The 5,157-nt window shown below is 41.4% G+C and overlaps 1 long non-coding RNA gene across 1 annotated transcript; it reads left to right on the top strand.

Moving 5' to 3' along the window:
• Window positions 1-1,483: 1,483 nt before the first annotated feature.
• On the top strand, window positions 1,484-3,236 carry LOC134097968 (uncharacterized). Its single transcript, XR_009940977.1, has 3 exons — window positions 1,484-1,806; window positions 2,662-2,850; window positions 3,129-3,236. It is a non-coding gene; the product is annotated as an uncharacterized LOC134097968 (long non-coding RNA).
• The last annotated feature ends 1,921 nt before the right edge of the window (window positions 3,237-5,157 follow it).

Raw genomic sequence — 5,157 nt, 5'->3', positions numbered from 1 at the left:
GCTCCGATCCAGCGCCAGTCGGCTCTGACCATGCGCAAAGATCCAAAGCTGGAAATGACGCATTGACCTACATTGATCTTTATTGAACATTCTGTAAAAAGAGAGTCATCCTCCAATTCAGAGGGTGGCGATAATGCACATACCTTGCTTGCAGCGTAACAACAAGCAGAAAAAGTTGCTCGGGAACGCACACCTGAGTCCAGTGGAGTGTCGCACGGAGTAATGATTGGCTGTAGGTACCCGTCCACCAACATGTACGCGCATGAGAGCTCGTGCCCAACACGGATTTTCGTGCACGGAGCTGGTTCTAAATGCTCCATGAGGCGCCATAATTGAAAATGGCGCTTGCTAACTTGCCGAAGCTAATCAACACAGCCTTGACCCCCTGGTTACAACCACCAGGCTCGTTTGTGGCGATTGCAACATAAGGGAGACCACACGTGGATAACAAAAGAAGATATTTATTAAAGTAAATATGTATAAAAACATGAGGTGTAGTCAGCATAAATGAGGGTAAGAAAGCATAATGTTGTGTCAGAGTATGTGCAAAATCCTCAACGAAAGACAAAAGCAACGCATGTTCGGATGGAGAGAGAGGGAACCCCGAACTCCAGCCAGGTAGCTTCTTATAGCACCGATGCCCCAATTAGGTGATCAGCAGCACCTGGGACTTGACTCCGCCCTGCAACCCAGAGAAGGACAGACAGGCAAGCAGATACAAATACGCAAATTGATTTACACTCAATCATCTCACTTTTGATAAGCAACAAACTTATGTATGTTAATTACTGGCAGCATGAATACATACCGATCACAAACACCTCAGAAATTGGGGCAGAGAGGTCCGATGACAACCCCCCTGCCACTCCGGCCATCATCGGCCGCCCTTCATTGTTGGCGAGGGCCAGCTCCTCTGACACCATGAAGGGCGGTGGAGCTGACCCCCTCCCAGTGGTGTTCTGCTGGGCCTTTTTTTTAATTTGCTATAGGTAATCAACATCAGATTAAAGGTTAGAGCCTAACCTATTGCAAATTATAGGCTATACATTCATCTGGTTTATTGAAATTGATGCTTTAAAAACGTAGCCTACCACATTGAATGATGTTCTTGTGTTTATTTCTTAAGCCTACCTTACATTGACAGACTTTGCAAAGATTTGGAAAAGATTTTTGAAAGACTTCAGTCTCAGACCCTCTCACATCTAAAGACAATTCATTGAGTTTTTAGTCACAGTTTAGTCACAGGCCAGTCTCAGATTAGGATTTTGCAAAGACTGTGGGTCACTATTTACAAGACTGCTGCTAGATTCCTTCAAATTATTTCCATATTGCACTAGGCTACACGTCATCATCAACAGGAACTCAAATGATAGCCTACTCATATCAAAGTATTTTTTTCGTGTTTCTGCACATTGTTTGATGTGTGACATCACTAACAGATATAGAGTTGTTCTGTCACGTAGAATAGCCGACTAATAAATTATAAGAAATGAAATAACAAATAATCATATAGGCTACAGCTGTCGCCTATTTTGCCCCTTCCTGTTTCATGTTCAACCGAGCTCACTATTGGTTTTTAATGTTCACGTCACTATTTGCATGAGCCACGACTGAAAAGACTTCCATGTTTGATATTGTCGTAACGGCAAAACTAGAAAAAGACTGACTCCGACGAACTTAAAACCGCTAAGATTGGCACCTTACACTAAACGATTTAGATGACGGGAGCGCGCCGAGATTCTAGTACAACTCCCAAGATTTTGGAATTTAGTCGCCGACTGTTAAAACAGACCAAAATCGTGCAATGTAAGCCAGCCTTCACTTGGACCCATGTCCTTAAGGTCGTGCTGGCACCCAATCTAGATGGGGGTGAAAGGCAATGAAGGTGAACAAGAAAGAGTTGAACCCTGATCGGGAAGTTATTGGCCACAAACTAGGCCTAGCCACTGACGCTACCTTTAAATGCGGGAGCCTACATTTGCGATAGCCTAGAGTGGATGCATTTAAACTGACGTCCCTAAATTACACAATATAGCAAATTGGACGTTGCATTTGCATTTTCAAATAGTGTTCACTGAATTGTGATTAATGGCAATCATTATTTATTATAGCCTACAAATGCAGAATATCTTTACTTACGCATTCACTGCATCGGCTATTTTTTACCAGCACGCCTCCCTATTTTTATTTATGGCCACTGTATTTCCCCGCGCCGTAATCTGGGTTTTGAACTCCTCGTATAGATTCATGATAATTATTTGCTCTTCCTGTGTGAAATACACAGCCCTCGCTCTCTGCGTCTCCATGTCGTACTCGTAAGGGTGATTGAGCTGTCGCGAAACACCCATTTTGTGGGTGCGCTCACTGAAACTAAAGCGGAAAACCTGGATTGACAAATTGACTCGTGAGTGAGCTTCGTGATACCACTCAACTCTGATTGTGACTGTCGTATTTAGCAATCCAGGTTATCCAAAGAAAGCCTGGTTGTGTTCAGTGAGATTCGTAGTATACCCCACTCACTGGACATGTATTAAGAGACTGCCCTGGCTTTGCGTGCAGGGAGTGCTTACAACAAGGACACTACGCAAGAGAGTGCGATGCTGCAAAGTGTCCAGACTGCAGGATGGCAATGATCAGATGCACTTGTGTGTCTTCTGTCAGTAGTGGAGGGGTGGAAGAATAAAGGCTGGAGGAAGAGAGCACCGAACAGAAACAGATTGAGGAGGAGACTGTCCTGAGGCCCTCCAGGATGAGGAGAACAGAAGTGAGTGCAGCACAGACTTGAAGTTTCCCTGTGGACAGCCTCTGATGGAACCGGTGCCCTCCCCAGGGAACACTGACATGGTGAGGGTGGGGGTGGAGGTGGAGGTTGGTAGCGTGGAGCTGGTGGAGGAAACCGGTGAACTTAGACTTGTGGAGGCTGCAGCAGTGGGGGGAACAGGACAAAAAAGAAAAGAACCGGACCAGCCAGAAAAAGAGGAAGAAATTATACAAAATCACGATGAAGCAGAAGTAAAGGAAATGAGTGAATGTGTAGGAAATGAAGAAGAGACTTTGTAAAATCAACCGAAGAACACAAAGTTAACATATGTTAATTTAGAAAGTGCGTTAAAGAAGCAGGAAAGCAGGCGGGGAATGGTAAATCCAAAGTGAGTTTTAAAATGACATTATGATAATGAAAGGGACTCAATATTTCTTGAGGGCTGTTTTTATTTATTTATTTCTATGTATTGTTTTAATGGGGTGGGGTTTTACGTCAATACATGTAAGAGGTGGTGTAAATCCGGATAAGATAAACAGGTTAATTTTAGAAAATAAGAAAAGTGATATTTTATTGTTATAAGAAACAAACTGTAAAGATGACATAGCAGAAAGTGAGAAGATGGGATGGAGAGCTATATTATAATAACAGTGTGAACAGGGGAAGAGGAGTAGCATTTATGGTGAAAAGGAATGTACAGTGGGCTATGTGATAAGATAACCGAAATGTATGATGATAAAGAGGGAAAAGTTTGAATCTTGTGTTTTGAGAAAAATAACCGAAGAGTGATAATGAGTAACATCCATGCTCCAAATGAGGACTTGGATAGTGAACTTTTTAAAACATTTTGTTTCTTTAATAGACAAATGGGGTGAGATGTTTGATGGGAGATTTTAACACTGCTGGAGAAAGATGTTGGGTATGGCATGGTGTATGGAACAGATAGAGGAAGAAATTATAAGAAGCAGAGCAAACTATGGTGGAGGGGGAGAAGTGTAGGCTACTAGATTCTTCTTTGAGTTAAGAAAAGTAGACAAAAATCAGAAAAAATAAGAAGTATCAAGGATAATGAAGGAAATAGTATTAATGATTATTGATTTAAGGGGAGTATTTATTTTTTACCAAAATCTTTTTAAGAAAGAAGGAATTGAAACTAATGCAAGTAAATATTTATTAGATCACATCAACAAAAACGTTTAAAAAGAGGATAGACAAATGTGTAACAGTGAAATATCCAAAGAGGAAATTGAATCTGCATTATTGGGTTGAAAAATGGTAAGAGTCCTGGCCTAGATGGCTTGCCGTGTGAATTTTACAAGGCTTTTAGGACAGTTTTAATTCCCCTTTTAAATATCAGGAGGTTTGGAATGAAGGATTTTAAGTCCATCCATGTCGTGTGATAAAAATAATCTACAAAAGTAAAGGTGACAGAAAAATTGGAAAATGTTAAACCAAATAGCCTTTTAAATTGTGATTATAACACTTTAGCAAAGTTGTTGGCAAATAGACTGAAGGTTTTGCCCACAGTCATTCAAACTAATCAGGCATATGCTGTTCTGTTGTAGCCAAAAAAAATTACTACAAATGTAGGCTATACAATTATCACTACCAGGAAAGACAAGACAAATACATGTTTCTTACATTGAAGTACTCCCAGCTGACCCTTGCCTCCCCTGTTGTGCGGCTTCGGTCCTTTGCCCGTTTGTAGGTTACCAGCATGTTGCTTATTTTTTTTCTGAGGCTGTCTTGAGTGATGTTGTAGCCATGCCTTTTAATGCCCTCGTGAATCTTGTGGTGGTAAAGATTTTTGTTTGGGCAGTGAAGGTGGTGATACTGTTTTTGTAGAGATAGAAGGAGGGTAGCTTTGTGTTTTAGACCTGTAAATGGGAGTACAGAGAGATTAGTCATGTTTGTGCTTGCATTTCAATGTACTGTCTCTATTTTTAGCTTTTATTGTATACCTGGTGGAAAATCCTGAAAGGAGTGGGAGCTGGGACCTGGTTGTGCTTCAGTGTGGGCCTGGGGCGTGATGGAGGCTGAAGTGTGGGTCTGGGCCTGGGGCATGATGGAGGCTGCAAAACTTTGACCTGCACAGTGAGCTGATGGTTATTCCATTTCAGAACACGTAGGGATAAACAAACAGACTCCACCACTTACTAACCTCCAAACATTCATAGAAAGAAATCTGTTCTGAAACCATGCCCAAGAGTTAGTATTTACCAATGTTTTGTTGGTATTGTATGTGGTAATTGGCAAAAACAAAATCAACCACACTCAGCAATGGGTTTGATTTGAGTGGCCTCTATGTGCAAAACAATTGATTGTTGCATGACCAATTCGGCAATAATACAGATTTGTTAGATTTATTAATTAACCCAAAGAATGAATTGGAACCA

The sequence above is a fragment of the Sardina pilchardus genome, chromosome 12, assembly GCF_963854185.1.
Source record: "Sardina pilchardus chromosome 12, fSarPil1.1, whole genome shotgun sequence".
NCBI classification, from domain to species: Eukaryota; Metazoa; Chordata; class Actinopteri; order Clupeiformes; family Clupeidae; genus Sardina; species Sardina pilchardus.
The sequence above is the reverse complement of the archived record's forward strand: the minus strand, read 5'-3'. Positions and strand labels throughout refer to the sequence as shown.